Here is a 20429-nt window from a genome sequence, read left to right on the forward strand (position 1 = left end):
GAAATTAGAAAAATCCACATTTTAAAAATTTAAGAATGGCTAATTACTAAACCTTAAACATAAAATTACCAAATCCATTAGAATTCAAGCAAAATACATTTGTGTCTCTTAAGCTGTTCAGTGTTCTGGCAAAAAGCAAATACTTCCTTTTTTTTTTGTATTTGATTCTCAGTGCAACCATACAAGTTGATATAAAAGTGTACTACTATTTGTACAAAGCTAACCTTGAATATTATTGAAACATACTATCCACTGATTAAACGGGTTAGGTTTTGAACTACTTTGATAAATATAATATACATTTAACTATACATTTGGATAAATTCACCACTGAAACAGAATGCACATAAATACTTAAAATACATGTAATACGTTTTTTACAAAAATTTTAACCAAGTAGCATTATACATGGTAAAGCTGCTTCATAACATGATTACTAATGTGGTTTAGTATATGTACTTGCAAAGATGAAACCCTTCGTCACTCTTGTTTGAAGGAAGTGATAACAAAATAATAAATTTTATGATAGTCGAACACTCCACTGACTTTTGAAAACATTTTGTTACCTATAAATAGATTCAGTGATGTGTAAAACTATCAAAAGGAAATTTTTATCAATTAAATAATTACAAATTGAAATTGACTAAAATACAAGCTATTTTATTGAAATGTCTCTTGCAAAGATACTATATTATAATTGACTTAGTCCTGTAGACCTAAATATGGGTATGTATTTGAAATAGTTGTTTCCCTGAAACTGGGTTGAAGGCTGCCTGGAGAGGTTAAGTGTTTTACCCACTCACACCATGTTGTCTGTCAATCAGTAGAAACTAATATGACATCTCGTAACAGAAGATTAATTGTGCAACTTGTACTGTTGTGATATCAGTAAAATATGTGCATTCCATGAATCATAAGAAGAATCATGTATTCCATAAGCTATAATACTCCAATGGTGGTCTACAAGCTTGTTTTTAAAATGTTTTGTTGCCAATAAGCCTACTTATATACTACTGTCATGACACTTGGTGTTGGCAAAACTAACTATTCTCTTTTAAATTCTGTAAAAACTGATCAAATGAAGTGAGCTGTACTCTTTTACTATAGTGGAGAAATATCTAGAAATGGTTAAATAAAAAGTAAAAAAAAAAAATTCTGTGAATACAGATTTTTAGAGGTTGACAAATTAAAACAAGCAATTATACAGGTGTTAAAAGTTAAACTAATCAAAAACAGATTTTAGATTGTCAAAGATTGTATGCCAAATAACATCACAGTTTACAGCTGAATATAAAATTTCTAATATTCCAATGACACAATGAATCATACTCTGTGAAGCAAATTTTGCTCCTCACTGCTCATAGATTTTTGGTATATTTGGTTTTAATATTTTGCCAGTTTTTGGAAATTAAACCTCAAGTTTTATACTTATGAATGCTACCTAAAGAAAAAAATCTTCCTGGATGAATATTTAACTGAATACATAAGCAGTAATTTTGCACAAAATAACAGCAATGAGTACACAAAAATACTGTCAAAGGATAATATTAATAATCTTCTCATGTTCACTCTTATGTTAATCAGGCATCTGATAAGACTATGTAACAAAATTTTTACTTTTTCTTGTCCCTGAGCAGAAAGTGGTATTTCCCAACTGCTTATGCCTAAAGTAAATGGAAAAGACCTATTTTTCTCTTCAAACTTTGCTTTTGTAACCTAGGAGTGTATAACGAAAACATAATGGGAGACTATATTTTGGGGCTGATATGTGAAAGCAATTTACATAACAGTCTCAGATCTCGAAAAAACTACTCACTTCTAAACATTTTTGTTAATTTTTGTCTAATTTTAGTATAAATACACGTAAATCTTGATTCATATGTTGTTGTATTCAGACCTTATGTAAATGAAAATGTGCAAATTTGCCCGTTTTTACATAGAAAATAGATTAATTTCTAAATTTCATTATCCAGGTCACAAAAGCAAAGTTTGAAGGGAATAATGGCCATATCCTGTACTTTTAAAATATAAGCAGTTAACAAGTAACACATACTATCCAGGAACAAAATTTGTGTTACATAGTGTAATCAGCTATGTGATATGAAATGCAAATAACTGGCCATTCAGTACATACTTTATAATCTCACACACAATGTTTGCTCAATATTTTGAAGTTATTCATAACTTACACTGCAAATGAACACTTTAAGATGTTTCACTTTTGCAGAGAACCACTGAACATACAGAAGTTATTCTGTTTCAGCAACCTGCTACAAACTTGTCACAATGGCCTCCAGCAAAATCACTAATACACCAACAATTCAACTCAAACACCTGGACCAGGCAGACTACCACCTACATATATTCCTATTTCTATTTTGCATTTATAACTGGACAATCAAATTTTATTCACTGTATCTGCAATGAAGCTTAAAAAAATAATTAAAACTTCCTTCTCAAAATGTTGGAACAAGACTACTTTAGTCATTTTTATTTTGCTTATTCATTCTTCATTGGAATGGTCTATTTTGTCACTTTACAAAATAAGACATTTACCACTAATAACACAGAAACGCTTAGATCATAATTTTTATTTGCCAAACACAGTATGTTAATTATAGAAGTATAAATTTACACTTCCAAATCCTCAGCTAATAATTTCATCCACAACGTCAGAAACTGAATGTGCTTAACAACCACAGATAAAAATTAACAAGGCCTGAGGTAGATCAACAATGACTTTAACCAGTGAGGACTCTCTAAACGACATAATAATTTAGCCCAAAAGAGTGCTATTAATGAGAATACCCAACTGATAACCTAAGATAAGATTGATAACTTTTTTGGGGCTTGCCTCTTACTCATAATTAAGACCAATTATTATTATTATTAATCATAAATTTTATTAAAGAACTTCAGTAACTTTTCTGGTAGAAGTTATTACATAATTTAGCTGTGAAATGTGTCATTTTATCTATGGTTTAGGTTTCACACTGCTATAATAAAACTGTACTTAAGATCTTAAGTTATGTGATTTCTCTACATAAGATACTTTGGGATAAAATTTTAGAAAACAACAACATGACATGAAGTCAGTAAGTTCACATGGTATCTTTGACAAGAAAATAAGATCACTGTATAAAAAACTTATACTGTAACATATAACAGTATGATATGCAAATCTTCTGAAGCAGTACAGAGCAATTTCAAGTGATTAAAATAGTTAAAGAAAAAAACAACAGACCCAAAATCTCAAACACTTTTTAATTCTTTAAGCTTTATAAAGCCAAGGTATACATATAAAAAGCACAAGGACCTAAGAAAAGACTAAACCCAATCTCTCTCATTCAACAGATTTAAGTTATTATAATATATACAATATGAACATTTAATTTTTAAACTTATAATTAATCAGATAAATGATTTATGCAAAAATGAGAACCTATGGCTGAAAAACTATTTCTCAGAATATCATTAATAAATCATTCATAAGGTTTTGTACTAATATATTTATTGCTTTTGCTTCACTTTCTTTTTGTATACTGTTGTACACAACAGCATTTCATTTTAAGTCAGACACAGAATTTCTGCATGAATGCTAAAATATATTGTCATTTTTGTAATATATTTCATTGGTTGATGTAGTTTATTTTGTATTATGTACAGTGTAAAACTTACAGAAAACTGTGCTAAAAAGTAAAACCTCGTAAAAACTACAAAACAAACTCTCTAAAGACACATTACACAGATTGTAAAACTACTTAGAGAAATGAAGGAAAAGTTCATACTTGATAAAAAATTCCATTTGTTGTCTAAAGTGATTTTACAGTTTGTCTCATACTGTCAGCCTATTGTATGAGACATACTTAACTTTATAACTCTAGCTTAACTATACAATTATGTTTCTGTTTTCAGTTGTGATACCCAAGAAGTAATAGTATTTTCAATAATTAACTGAATTAATTATTTTATCCCAATTTGTTAATAAGACTAAAGTGATTATATATTAATAAAGTAAAGGAAAGACCAATCCATTCTGATTTTCAAATTGTTACCTAATAATCTTTATATCAAATAATATCAATAAGTTTGCAATGCAAGTTTATAAAAAATAGCAATATCAAAACAGAATTGAACAAAACACACTAACAACTGTCAATTTATCAGAAGCATATACTTCCAAAACTATTATGATAGACAAAAATGATGTAATATGTTGAAAAATGGAGCATAAAAAAATTTACCTGGTATCAAAGACCATTTAATCAAAGTTAATGAGTTCCAACTGAATTCAAACACTCGGACCAAATAACCTGATATAATGATGCCCAACATAGTCACTCAATAGAAACACCAACTGTCCTAGGTAAATACTTCATGGTTCCTATACAAATTAATGGTACGAGAGGGTAGTCACTCAATACAAACACCAGCTAGCTTGGGCAAATGATACTTCAGGGTTTTTGAGTCAATGGTAAAAAGAGTAGTCACTCAATACCTGATCATATAATCTGATTATCAAGGAAATGTTATCAATGTTTTTTACTTAACAATGTCAACTCTGGTTTGTAAATTTTGTGAGGGAAAAAAATGTAACATGCCATGAATATTCATAAAGCATGGACTTAAATATTTAACACACTTTTTTTTCTCTGCTGTTTAAGAAATTCGTGAGTGGGTGGGAGTGGATGTAAGAAATAAAATCTTAACAGAAAAAAGTATTCAAAGCTTCAAATTATCATGATACACAAATTTATTGCAGGTACCTTGCAATGCTGATGTATTTCAGTGTGTTCACATGTTTTATATAAATAGTGAAAATAAGCAGGTGGTTCCTTATTAAGAACATCTTCTAAGTTACACTCAAACTACTGTAAACAAACTGTCACCTGGTTAACAGCATGCATACTGTTCTTCTTTATGACTTTCACAAAATCTATGAACTAAGAACACTTCTAGATTTAAGGTTCCTCCTCATTTATAACATTTTAATAATGCTGGCAAGTAAAGTTTGTTTAGAAGACTAATAAATATAAATCTGCTTATAAATTCATGCATATACATAGAATGTAATCTTGTAAAGTTCTCTTATAAACACTAATTTTTTTGGGCAAACACATAAAATATAATATGTAAACCACTAATAAAATCAAATTAATACTGAACATACCACAATGAATGACAAAGGAAGGCTTATCTCAATATTTAGCACAATAAAGCAATTTTGTAACACATTAACAAATGTATCTTCTATACATCTGTATATATTTCTTTATAGTTTTGGTACAATTTTATAAAACCTCAATCTTTTCATTCCTGTTACCATTACATACCAATAATACACAGAAGAGTTATTCTTGTGTTCATGATAAGCTTTATACAATTCTGATCATTACTTCAGCATATAAAATTAAATGTTTGCTTTAAAAGAAGCTTAGCCTATGGCTGCTAAGTGAACACAATATCACGTACACTACACAAACATTGGCTAAAAGAGTAAACAAATAAAAGTATAGTTTTACCATACTCATGAAAACAGTATCCACAAAATGCTTTGTTAGTGGTTATCACTTATTCTGAAATTAAATTTGTTAATTTGTAATAAAGTACAAAGTGACTTGTTAATTACCACATATTTCTTCAGAGGATGATGCTTAATAATCTCTATTAAAAACTTTTTAAGTTTCAAAACTTTATATTTCTGGTTGAAAAATACTTCAGATATTCTGGAAAAATATTTTATATTTTTTTGACAACTCACAATAAATCAATTAAAAATAATCATCCACAAAAATTCTTTTTGAGCTATACTATTTTACAAATATAATAATAAAATATTCAATTACCAAAATTTCAACTGTTATTTCCATATGGGCCCTTAATTTTCACTTTTATTTTTATTCATAATGAAATAACTTCAATATAAACAAATTATACAAACATTATGTACAAGAAAACCATATGCAGCCTTCAGGTATTCTATCTTTTCTTTAAGTAATAAACATAAATCCTTGAAGAATAAAACATATAGTGTTCATTTAATTGGAATGGTATTATTATATATTAATCAATATAAACACCAGTTCTCTGTACATGCCATGCAAGATTTGTAATAAGGAATAATTGAGCTATAAAAATGTGTTTCTTTCATATGTGATAAAAGCTGACAGAATCAATTGGAGTTGTTTGTCCAGGAATGACGATGCCTTATATGTTGCTGTAGTTGATCATTTCTAGTGCATGTAAAATTACACATTGAACATGTGAACTTCCAGTCTGAGTAATGAAGTCTCATATGACGACTTTTAGTTCCCTTCGATGAAAATATTTTCCCACAGACAGGACATGTCTGATTACTCAACTCTGCTAAGACATTATCTGAAAGAAACCCAAAGAGAAAAAAAGCATGAGGGTATTGTCTGAATGCACCATTAAATGTTATATTTGGTACAACAGTGAATTTCGACCTATTTTTATGTTACCTTTTGTATGATTGCATCTGCTGAGTATCCACATAACTATTTATTTGTCATAACATAAAAGTGAATGTAGATGTTTTATTTTCATAATTGATTAAATATAGCAGAGGTTGTTTTCAACAAAATGTTAAGATATTTTTAACTACATGTTGAAATTTAATGAAAATCAATATTGTAGCTAATTATACCTAACATATTAATATAAAATTACTGATGTCAAAATTATAAGTTGTTTAGATCTGAAGATGCTTGCTAATAATATAGATCTGGCTCATTTTTAAATAACATGATCAGATACTTTAATGTTTTAAAACTGCAAAAATTACAATATCAAATGCTAAAGAACAAATGAGTCATGATTTTATAGAATTTTAATATATAATTACATTCTCCACAGTTCCAGAACAAGTGCATAAGAAAACACATCATCACTGCAATTTAAAATACAAAAATCAACATTTTGAACATGATTTAAAAGAAATATAAGGGTTCATAATCTGGCAACAGCTACAAGACAATAATTGTTTGTTTACTGACACCCACACACAACTGTCAAAGAGCTATTTGTGCTTGTCACCATCAATTTTTAAACAGACTAGATGAAAGGCAGCAAGTCAAAAACCCTTATCGCCAACTTTTCAGCTACCTTAGCAAAATAGTATGATTTGATCATCACTCTCGTGATGCACCCACAGCCTCAAAACATAAACATGTAAACCACAAACTCTCATATCAACAGTATGACATACTAACTATTACATCACAGTAAAAAATCTTAAACATGGTTATACACTATAAACCCTGCTAGGTTCTGAAGAGATTTTTGTCAGCAATTACAACTTGATTTAATGTCATTTAAATGTGCTAATCCAAGAAAAACATTTATTTCTACACACTTCTTTACTTAAGCTTTGATGAAAACAGTATTTACAACTTAGTTTATAAAAATCACTTTTGTTAGCAATGTCCTGATGTTTATTTATATTAGCTTTATAAACAAACTAATTTGACTAAGAAATCAATTTTTTTCTTTTCTTCTATTTTTATATGTTTACTGTGTGTGGTTTATCTGTTCTGGATTATTTATGACTGTTAAATTGTTTTGTTAGATAAATAAACAATTAGAAAAAATATTTTAACAATTTCAACAAATATGCAAAACATTTAGACCACAAGAATATTATGACTTAAGTTAATAATGGTTATTGTTGTATAATAATTAAATAAATGTCAAGAAAGAGATTTTTTTAAAGAAAGTATTTGCAGCTATGAAAGAAAGAACGGTGCTTTATGCAACTTAATTCACACGAAAACTACCAAAACAATAAAGAATAATAAGGAAATTTTTGTTCATTAATAACTGATTTGATTGCATTCTATGAATGTGATATATATTTTACAATGTGCAAGTTGTTCCAAACTATATACTGTTGAAACAGATAAATACATATCAGATGTCCTAAAAAACAGTTTACTATATACTAGCAAATATTTCACGAATGTGTTATGTAAAATTTAAACTTCTAAAAGAAAAATATTTTCATGTTTTCCCTTTTTCTAGAATGTAGCATAAAACAAAATATTTTTTTGAAAAATATCTTGTAAATTATTGGGTACCCTTTAACTAAAATGAAGTGAGAAGAAGTGGCTGTATAAAGTTAGTATGGAGAGTGAAACTGATACCTCAATTTACCAAAAAGACAAAGCAAGTAAGAGGTATGAAATTATAAATTAAATAAATTGTATTCCTATAATAAAATAAAGTGGAAAACACATTTAATTTAGATTATTTATGTTTAGTTAAAAATGATATTGTTGTATGTTCTAAATAAAATTATAACTTGAACTGGTTGAAGGAATTAATAATGAAGGGGAAAAACAGAACAGTTTTATATTCCAGTGTTCTAGTATATACATAAATACACATGTTGATTAATCAAATCATAACTATTAATGTGCCAATTTAACGAGAGCATTTGTAAGAAAATATTAAAATGTATGATCACTGGTTATTTGAAGTTTTTTCACTCAATCAACAAATAAAGCTATTTGAGTTCTTAATATTTAGAGCAGCAAGAATGAAAACCAAAACTTGTGATAAATGTAGAAATGTTAATTTTTGGTAATATTGCAGTAGCTGAACAATAAGATCTACTTTATATATCAGTTTGTGTTCACAATGAGAAATAATCACATTTCATCATAAACATTCAAAAATATATTATTATATTCTGACAGCTTTCACGTTCATTTTGAGTTTGCTATCACAGCATTCCTGGATTTATCTGCAAGCCATGACGAAGTAACAAGTGACCTCAAAGTTTGTCTCTTCTTGTGGAATTGTAAGAACACAAGTGACACTCCAATTTCTGGTAAGCTTTGTGAAGCCTCATGTGACGGCTTTTGTTTCCTTGAGAGGAAAATGTCTTCCCACACACAAAACATATTCGACAATTTTTTATGTATAATGGGTACTTTTCAAAACCTAAGGGAACACAAGATAAAAAGTTACAATTGACTCATTAGAAAACTATAAAATTATCAAATATCAATTCCTTTATTTCAACTGTAGATTTTGTTCCTATCATATAGAAAAACTATTTATACAATTATCAAAACATAGAAATGACATGACCATAAAATTGATGCTTTCACCCCACCTCCTTTTTTCCAAAGACAAAGAAACAAAATCTCATTACTTCTGTTTAACACAATTACAAAGTATGAAGATGCTTCAAATGTAAAAAAACACAAAAATCATCAAATCACAATTATTTTAAAGAAAACATTAACAATTTAATCATGTACACAGTAAATTTATTTCCCAATGACTTTTAACAAGGTATAAAAAGTGTACACTTCCTTTAATGAGTATTCATATGCTATGAAAATTAAGATTAAAACATACTGTACTACAGTTATGAAACAGAATACACACACACACACATATATATATATATATATATATATATACTGCAACTGATTTGCTTGCCTCCATATAATAAAAACAATCTTCTATTGCTAACCACCTATTGTACAGATTAAATTTTATACATACATAATTCAAAGAATCAAACTGCACAAGAGCTAAAAAAGCTGCATTTAAATGAAGTGTATCAAATGAGCCAATTAAATATTACATATGAATTTATGATTATACTGACAAACAGAAAAAAATATCCATAGGATCTATTAATTCACAATTTACCTTTTAACAAACCTTATGCAACAGCTAAAACTGTTAACATTTAATAAACCAAATGATCTGTTTCTATATGCAAACACTACTTGGTTACACTACAATAATCCTTTTGTAAACAATTGTGCACATTTTCTTACAGCAAAGCCACATCGGGCTATCTCCTGAATCCACCTAGTGGAATCAAACTCCTGATTTAGTGTTGTAAATCTGTAGACTTACAGCTGTACCAGCAGAGGACTTGTGGGCAACTAATGCATCCTTAATTATACAAACTGTATACAGAAAGTCAAGCATGATGTACATGTCTGGTGCTGTTTATTTACCAGAACTTATAGCATGCTACCAATGCCAACTTGGAGTACACTGACTAGAAACCACTTAGCTAATACATTATTAACACAGAACAAATATTTAAATAATTATTCTATTCATTAAAGCATTCTATATTTATAAAAAAAAAGAGAGAATGAATAAGTGATCAAATTCATTAGGAAAATGAAAACTCTAGTTTACATAAACAGAACATGCTTTCATATTAAGCTATAATACCTGCTATTTTTTCTTTTTTCTAACAGAAAGTTGAGTATAACTTTTTCATGGAACCATAAGTATGCCCAAGGTTTAAATAGTGTATGAAGATATAGTAAAAGATACTTAATAAATTATTTATACTAAAAACACCATTATTGTGTAGTTCCTTTTCCATTTTATTTATAATTAGTGATGTACATGTAAGGTTAATACTTTCTTTTAAATAGGTTGTAAGACTAAAACAAGGGTTTTCTAAGTTGTAATAAATCTGCATGTTATAAATGTGTGAAATGATAATATACATTGTGCATATAATATTTCAGCTGAATTTTCACAAATTTTATTTTACAATATTTAGTGATAAGAGGCAAAAATATTTTTGCCTATGTTTTTGGTCCTTGCTTAGTCCACATCAGATCAAAGCTTCTGCTTGAATCTTTTATACTGTGAACAGTTTTCAGATGAATTTTGAGGTGATCTGATCTTCTCCATGACTTAAAACAGAATTCACACTGAAACCTATTGTCTTGAGTATGTTGGTCTCGAACATGACGCCTCATGTTTGAATTAGTTGAAAACTGTTTATGACAGACTGGGCACAGAAACTGCAGTCCTGGTTGGAGGTAAAAAAAGAATGTTTTTGTAGTTTTTCATAAGAAAATTTCTGTAACTTAATCATACAACCAATATTTGATCATACTTGCATAAAATAAATAAATCTTAAGAAATGTAGAGCATTAGCTCTGTGTGAAATAAATGTGAAAGCATTGTGGTTATATACATTAATTGAGAAAAAAAATCTTAATGGTTGAGTGTCAGACTTATCAGTGACAAATGAAATTGAAAGTTTGGAAATGTTTGCATTAAGTTTAAAACAGTGCTTTCATTAAAACTCATTCTCTCCATTATTTATATTCAGATGTTTATTTTTCAGAAGCTTTAAGCAATACTCATTAATTGTATTGTTTGAAATGACGATAGGTGGATACACTGAGGTGACAAAAAATTATGTTAAATATAAAAAAAAACTTTTTTTTGGCACATAAAAAAAAAATTCTTATCAGAAATTTCAGCAGACTTGTTTTGATAAAACAGTAATCACCAACTAGTTGGTTGAAATTTCTTAGATTTTATCTGAGAAAGGAAATAAGAAAATTATGTAAACAAAAACTCAACTATCCTTAACTGTATCAACATTATCAAATTTTAAATTTCCACTTGTTTGAACATTACAAGAGAATAACACGCAACCTACATTAAGTCATCACAAAAAATAAGCCTTTAATAATAAGTAGTAATTTCTATACTATAAACTTCAACCACATTAGAACACTGATGTTGTATACCCTCATTCTGTACTTTAGGTTTCCTGTTCTAATTTGTAAGCACAAACAATAATAAGATAAAACTTCAAGCACATCCAGTGATGTTAAATTATAAAAGTATATGTTACTGACTTCTCTTTTATAGTACAGATAGTTCACATAGTACACAGTTTCAACAACATATACTGTATAATGTGAGAAACATATATTGAGATTTACATATCCTATACAAAAATGTTTAGAAATTAGTTTATCATTCGTACTGTACAAATGGTATACAAACTCTATCTTGGACACTTGATTACATTTACATAAGTACATATAAATGTAATTCAACTGAGTACACAAATATAAATAAAAACAAACGTTAACACTAATACATTTATAATCAACTCAAACAACATATATAAAACATTTTTTACTGAGTTTAAGTTCAGGAACAAAATAATGTAAGAAAAACTTAATAATATTGTCTTGAACATACCAGTCACATCATCAATAGATAACTATGTATGTACACACTGTGAACAGAATTATAAAATAATTTTAAAATATACACATTTTTAAATATTTAATACAACAATGTATATGTTAATCTTACATTATTTTTGTTTATACAAATATACATTGTAACATAAATTAATATTTACTGTTCACTGAACCAAGTTTGCATTCTTTCTTCCACAGTGCTACCAAGAAATGTTATGCAAACTATGTGAATTATATTATTACAAGAAGCAACTTCATGAAATTTTTGTTCATATTTCACATTAATTAAAGCAAAAATCCAAGGAAAAAAACAAGTCAATCTCATACTTTTTTTCATATACACTGTGTTGTTCTCTCATATGCAGTTAATAAAAAAATGCAATGTGAAACTGCACTAAGATAAATGAATTATATGACTGCATTGTGAAACACAATACAGCTGAAAAAAGGGAGGTAGAAAGCTGGAAGCAGATAGTTCTGTTCATTAGTTCAAAATAATCAAAACAGAAAGTCTTAGTTTTGCAATAACATAGACAGCAAAAACACATGGAAGCAACAATTCAGTTTCTTGAATAGCTGGAAATCCAAATTTTGACTAATCAACAGTTTTATGACAGTAATTGACACAGTTACTACTCACAGGTAATTGTTATACTGATAAATCTCCAAATTTTGCCAGTTACAATGCATGAGGTAACACAATATACATACCTATGCTTTTGCAACATCCTTAATTAAAGGAATTTATAAACATGAAACTCCTCATCGCAGCTTTGTTCAATAAACTAGTTACAAAATAAAAGTTGTCAGCATTACTTTAAGCACATATAAACTGGAATCTTATCACAAAATGACTGCCAAGAAATGGTTTATTTGCAAACAAGTTGATACATTACCAAGCACAACAATAATAATAATACACATACAATGCTGAAATTAAGAATTTCAACACACCAGTTTTTCTTTTGATGTAAATTTATTTTGGCATAATATCCCTTCATATCTCACACTTTCTATTTCAGAAAGTTTTTAACAATACTCATGTCTAACTCATTATAGTTTGGCTATTTATTATTATTATACTGGGATACCATTTTGATCCACAAACAATTTTAAATTGTATTTAGCATATCTAAATAAGTCTGCTCATACAGAAATTGGTTAATCTGAATAAAAAACATTTACAGACATAAAACTAGAAAAATAAATAAAACTTCCCTTCAAACAGCAGTAAGCATTTCATATATATCTAATCATACATTTCTTTTATCTTGACATTTATATTTTCTGTATGAACATTTTATTTAAGTTGGTTTTAAGCAAACAAAATAAACAGAGCTTTTTAAGACTTTTTTTTTCATTAGTTAATACTACTATAGTTTATCTTATGATATACTTATTAAACCCATTATTCACTAAAACATTTATTTTAACTGGAGTTTATATTTTAATTATTTTGATATTATATACTTCAAAATCAATACACTACCTCCTGAACGATATGTATTTTAAACTAGTTTTAGATTAATCTGTCACATTTTGATACATCTTCAAAGAACTTATTTTTTGCATTCAAGTCCTCTTCATTGTCTACATTCTATAAATAAGCTACTTCTGCCCCCTAGTCGTTATCATAAATGTATTGTTTAATGCAATGAAAATATAACTTTGAAGAAAGTTTGGATTAATATCTTAATACATTTAAATTGCAAAAAGTTTCCATTTTTCATTTTAAAGTTGGTTTTTCCTAGAAACTCCACTTTTCACAACTTAAGATACTGGATTGTTGAGATCTCTCTCATAAATGGGTAAGGTTAACAAACACTGACCTACAGTAACTTTTCATTTACTGAACAACTTTATCAATACTTTGTTTCACAGTTACATACACAGTTGTCTTTAACACAACCCTACAGAATATTATCTAGAAAACCTTTTAAAAAATATCTTTAAACTGTGATAAATTAATTTTTAAAAATTGCTGATAATTTTGTGGAAAATAATATTTAAGTTCTGGTCATGTAAAGTTATACACGTGACTTGTATTCACTGTTTAGTGCATTTTAACTGAAGAGGACTTTAATCCTAAATAAAATTATGTATGGACATTTGTCTTTCTGATGTTTCACCAGCAATAATATCTATCTCTCCATATAATGTAAGCTCCATTACTTGTACCGTACCTACACAAATATCAACCACATATGATTATGATATTACTAGTTTTTTTTGTCCATATATAGAAATATCATTAAAATATTTGAATATCCCAGTTTTTACCATGCAATCTAAAAATTTCATGTTTTCATGCACTAAACTGCCTATTGGTCCATGACTTTTAGTTATTTGGTTGCTAATGGATCAAATACGAAACAAAAACAAGTAAAAAACTTGAGGGTAAGAGGTAACTTAATCTGAAGTACTTCCACAGACTGATGCTTCTACTTGGATTCCTCAAATGTATGTAAAGATTGTGATTCTACAATTGTAATGTAGAAGTTTTGTCTAAACAAACACTTGCCTAATTTGTCTTAATCTTGTCTTTTTTTGCTACTCCTTTTGAAATTACTCTCTTGCAGTGCTGCTTTCAATGAGAAGACTTATGAGGTATAATTCCAAAGATCTTGTAGGATATGCTGCAAACTTAAGTCACTAGTAACATGCATTACTATAACATCTTTTAAATGTAAAAAGTTCTATAGGTCTTTTTCTTATATGAAAATTTAAAAAAATATCTTGGTAGAAATTCTGAAATATTCACATACTCAAAGGACATAATACTTTCCAAGAATGCAAAGCAAGTAATGAGCTCAGTGACGTGCATTAAACATTATGTCATGGTTTAAAACTGGTGTCTTGAAGAACACTATTCTCACGCCATGTTGGTATATCTAAATGTACGTCAACAAAGTAAACAACAGTTTAATAAATAATTACAGTGAGCTCCAATATTCCAAATCTTGTTTCTTGATATTCACAACAAAAATGAACATATAATAAAAACAATTATAAGTGCTTTCTGATGCTAAGTAGTATAGCACACAGGTATCACACCAAGCATGAAAGTGCACAAACTTCAACGGTTCCATTGATGTTCAAATACATGTCGCAACTACCAAGAAACAATTCATGTTACAAACTTACCACCTATTCTACTACCATATATTACCCATATACAAATAAACAAAAAATAATTGTTCAATGCTACAAGATTTGGTCAAATCAAACTTAGGTAAATAATAAGAAAAAAGGCTGAATTGTTCTGTATTCTCAACAATTGTAAAATAGTTCATAGAGTTGTTCAAGTTATTAATATCTTTAGTACATCAGCAGTCAACTAGTATTTTTCCTTCCTGGAAAATAAACATGTACATGTAGCTGATGACAAATGTAATATATATATAAAATACATGAAATAAAAAGAATCACAGAGATTCATATATTTAAAAAGTATTGCACAAATATAAACAAGAAAAATTTTTTTCCCCAGTTATAGTTTCTAAATGGTTTGAATATTATAAAGGATAAATATGTAGCAAGTAACAGTGACAAATAATGATTGCTACTATGAAACAATGTGGTTTGATAAGGTGACACACCTAGGTCATGATTGAAGTTTTTGAAATATGTTTGAAAAGTATCAGTTAACACATCTATTATTTTAAACTACAAAATGCTGTCACATTTTCTTCAATTAATTTCCATACAATGTTTTACTGAAGTATACAATATGACAGACAATACAATAACTCACACATTTCAGATCACTGTGTTAATTCGGAGTGACTAAGATTAAATAAAGCATTGTGCATAAGCATCACAAATGTTGCCACAGGTTACTAGTAACACTCACCAACTAAAATCTATAATACAACATTATTTCTAATAATAGTAATAACATTTTATTGCTCTCATTTTCATTTGTCTGAAATCTTTTCTCTAACATGCAAAAATAGCTGACACCTTGCCATTGACTGATGTAAAGTGTACAAAACACTAGAAAAACTAATATTTTCAGGAATTCACAGGAACAAGTACAATGACATCTATCAAAACAGAAGCAATGTAATAAGGATACTGATGTGATAATTTTAGAGCACTAATTTCTGACACAATGATTGAGATTGTATGATGTAAAATACTGAGGAAGAGAGAGATTTCCTGAAATAATTCAGGAAGGTTTTCTACATAATTTGATCAAAGAAACCAAACAGATAGGATACCATTTTAGATTTCTTGTTAATCAGTAATGAGGATGTGGACATAGAGTTGAAAATTGTGGGAACATTTACGGAAGAGTGATCATTGATAATTAGTTGAGTTTTTATTACATATTTATACAGAAAAAGCAACTATTAATTCCTAATTTTTGGAAACAACTATGAGGCCAAAGATAAGATTTATTATTAGTGAATCTGAATTATGAGTTAACACTTTGCATCCAAACTTGGTTCTATTTGTGCATATCACAACCTTTTATGGTGTTACATTTAACATGAATTTAAACAACTTTATTATCACTGCAGACCAATAAGGTTATCAAGAAAATAACTTAAACTCAAAGTTTTAACTTAATTTCAAAGAGAAATATATTTAAAAAAAATTCTCAATCTGTTTTTTCCTGTGTCATGTAACATATCTAAGATCCCAATTTTCAAACTTCAATAGGTTTATGCAGTTTCTAACTGATTAGAAAAGTTTAGTTTATGCAATAGTTAAAGCAAAAATCTGACATTTGACCTTGCTACATGCTTGAGGTAACAACAAGTCTGTCAAATCCACTAGACAATGACCCCTTCATTTATCTAACCTTTATGGCAGTCATATTTTGGAGCATACCATTATAATGCTGATAAACTGAGACTTAACAAATGCCACGGAAAAATGTTTTCAATTTTTCTTCAACTGCCAACATGTTTAAATAAGCATTAAGTACTACAAGTCCTTGTTTTTATGTAAAACATTATTATATATAACCAAAAGCAACTAAATTTTTTCAGTTTAGCCTAATAAAACATTAGTAAAATAAAATGTTTGAACTTTTATGGTAATGACCATGTAAGTAACATAACCCAGCTGTTTATATTAGTTTTACAGGAAGTAAGTAGTGGGCTCCTGCTAAGATTCACTGCTTTTAACAGAGGCCACTACTGTTTCTATAGTATAAAATATTGCAATAAAAGTATAAAATTATAAGGAAGCAGATGTTAAAAGATTATCAGTTAAGGTTGTTAGGATGAATATTTTAAAATTTTCTGAAATTCTACAGTCAATGCAGAGGAGGAAATTGTATAATTATTTTTGTTATATCATATTTATAACTTTTTATTCCAACACACATTGATGACCTGTTAATGTTATGGTAGGAGAAAGGAGATATAAAGTTTTGCAAAAAAGGAAACACAAAACTTATTTAATTTGGTATTAGGAATTACATAAATGAAATATGAAAATTGTCAGATGAAAAGAAGTATTTTTATTCTTAACAAGAAAATCACTTTTCACTAAAAATGCTTCAGTAAAACTACCCCATTAAAAACATTTTTTGTACAAAAAAGACATTGAAATCTTACCAGATACTAGAAGTTAAAATTATTATAAACATTATAATAAATAGCTTCAGAAATATGATAAATAGTCCAATTTTAATAAATTTAAATTTTGTGATGAAAGATTTACAGAACTACAGTAAATTTAAGAAATTTGGCTAAAATGGAAACAAAAAACGTAACAAGAAGAATCAAGCAGATTATGTTAAAACTAATAGCAAGGACATTTTTAATTATTTTAAGTCAGGATTAATCAAAGTAGTAGTAACATTTTTGAATGAAAGAAAAATTGTTACCTGTTTCTTGTAAGTGTGGTAAAATCCTTTTATTCAGTCACCATTGAGTTGATTCCCATAAATATTAAACACATGATCCAGATGTGATAAACCAAATATACTACCATACTATATCATTATAAGCAAAGGTTATTTGCTAAATAACTTACCAACTGATCAAACTCAGTCTGTAATACCTTAACACCTTCAGTAGAGCAAGAAATACCATAAGGTTTAACGTCATCAGCATACTTTAACTTATCAATCTGTGGAGTACGATGATTCCATAGCTTTGGACTGTACTTGTAATGGAATAAAAGAAAGAGACCAAGGGCCTCTTAAGCGTTTCAGTGCTGGAAGATTTTAAAGTAGTCTATAATGAAATCAAAGTTTCTCCTAAAATTAAAAAAAAAGTTCAAAAAACAACTAATACTTTACTTTTACCTCATGTTTTTAAGACACTCAAGAAATATTAAAGACCAGTACAATAAGTAACCAATCTTTTTAGATAAAATAGTAAATCAAAATATAAAAAGTTACTTTCACCATTTTTAAACCTGATGAAAATCAATTCACACTCACTTCAGTTCTATAAATTTTAAATAGGAATTAGTGGTTAATACTCACAAGTAAAATGCAAATGTCAAAATTTAAATATGTTGTCAGGAATGTAGAATTTTGAAACATCATACATGATAAATGTGAATTTGCTTTATATTAACAAACTACATTTCTTCCTACTTTGACTCTCACACTGACTATTTATAGTAACTGACTTAGAAAAAAAAATGTAAGAATGATAAGAAGTGTCATCATTGGCAGTAAACAATTACTTCAGTCTAGTATGACTCTGAGAGTGATACCCATTACTAGTAACAAAAAGAGCTTTCATATATCGTAATAAAACAAATGTTAAGAGTATTAACATAATAACAAATCATGCAATCAATATATTCTTCCCAGTTTGTATTTTTATATGATGGGCCTCTAACTATTGAGAAATGCACAAGCTGAGGCATCAGATTTCAATTTTTTTTTTCCTTAGCTTTAGTCATTTTTTATAAACATGGTTTTGATTATCCAGTCTGCTCTGTAAACTTTAAAAATTCACATTAATTTGGACATTTCCTACTTAGAAAGTGAATCAAATGAGGACTAAATACCACTAGATACTTGGTATGTTTGTTTTAAAATTTGCAATAATCTCACACTGACCTTCATGATGAGTAAACTGATAATTATATAATTAAAACATGTTTTACTGACAACAATAATAATAATAATGTTTTATTTACAACATATCATGATTGCAGTTATAAATAATTAAGTAGCCAATTAGATTATTTATGTACATTGTTTCAACAAAATAAACAACAATAATATACAATAACGTTTTGAGTTAAGTGATTTGATTATTTTTATTTTCTTTGGTGAACATAATGAAAAACTCATTTAAAAACAAAGCAACAGTTAAACCAAAATATCTCTATAAAAAGGTAAAAATCAGTAAATTTTAAACAAAGAACCAAACACCAACAAGATACCTTTAAGTAATCTTTAATCATAGAACTTCATTATACACATACATACGTACGTGTGTGTGTATATATATATATATATATATATATATGTGCACACAGATCCCTGTGTTTAGGAATTCCTGTAGCTTCCAAACAGATATCATTTAACACACAAACAGTTTCAAAGTTAACAGACTGAAAGAAATATTTAGAGAAACTACAAAACACACATTACTAAACCTATGTATTCACTCTAAAATTATATAAATTAATTCTTCCTTTGTCCAATCATATCTTTTCCTTTTTTTTTTTTTTTAAATAGCTACTTTGACAACATCACTAGGTTTCAACCAAAGCCTTCTTAATACATTTAAGGAAATGCTAGAAAATCAACAAAGTGGATAACATTTTCAAGTATAATAGATTCTTTAAAAATGGTAGAAAATACAATAAAAACAATTAATGGATTGTTTTATTCAAAAGTAAAACTCTACGGTTTTGCATATACAACTTTTTTTTCTTTTTTACTTTTTCATGAAATACACCAAATGAATGTCAGGAAATAATAAAAATATAAATTTTAAAATGTATTTTTGTACTTTTTTGCTCAAAAATTGTTTAAGTATAACAACTTGAAAATTTTCAGCCTCAAAACATTTTATCAAGCAGCATTAATAATATTAGACGTATTTTGCCTTCAAGCAAAACTTTAGAATTATGTTTTCTAAGCTTTCTACATGAAAATGATTCATAGAGGCAATACAATGGCTCTGTTTAATGCTTTAAACCAAATGATTTATTTACTTATGAGTCACCTGTTCTAACGGTACTGTGTACACTTTTCTAGGCAGTCAGTCTACCATTGTTTTACATGTTTAGAAGCCGTTTATGTTAATATTGGGGCTTTAAGTGATGTATCTTTAACTATACATTTACTCACTTCATAATCATCATGAGAGCGAACAATCATAACTCATTTTATTTATTAGGCAAAGAAGTACTTACAAGAAGTAAAAACTTAATTTTTACATTTCTGTTGCCTAAAGTTAAAGCCAGGCT

The 20429-nt window shown here is 28.0% G+C and overlaps 1 long non-coding RNA gene across 17 annotated transcripts in view; it reads right to left on the reverse strand.

Moving 5' to 3' along the window:
- The window catches only part of LOC143258710 (uncharacterized), a 36516-nt gene that overhangs the window by 4492 nt on the left and 11595 nt on the right, over window positions 1–20429 (reverse strand). For 7 of the 17 annotated variants that reach the window (XR_013032530.1, XR_013032535.1, XR_013032531.1 and 4 more), the window contains 3 exons: window positions 18021–18203; window positions 10596–10825; window positions 3248–8964 (listed from right to left, as the gene is read on the reverse strand). The exons of 2 other annotated variants lie outside the window; for them this stretch is intronic. This is a non-coding gene — a long non-coding RNA (uncharacterized LOC143258710). Of the gene's footprint in view, window positions 1–3247; window positions 8965–10595; window positions 10826–12876; window positions 15380–18020; window positions 18224–20429 lie in introns of those variants that run through there. 8 more of the 17 variants (XR_013032534.1, XR_013032528.1, XR_013032536.1 and 5 more) reach the window with 5 other exon arrangements.

The sequence above is a fragment of the Tachypleus tridentatus genome, chromosome 8 (genome assembly GCF_004210375.1).
Source record: "Tachypleus tridentatus isolate NWPU-2018 chromosome 8, ASM421037v1, whole genome shotgun sequence".
Lineage (NCBI taxonomy): Eukaryota > Metazoa > Arthropoda > Merostomata > Xiphosura > Limulidae > Tachypleus > Tachypleus tridentatus.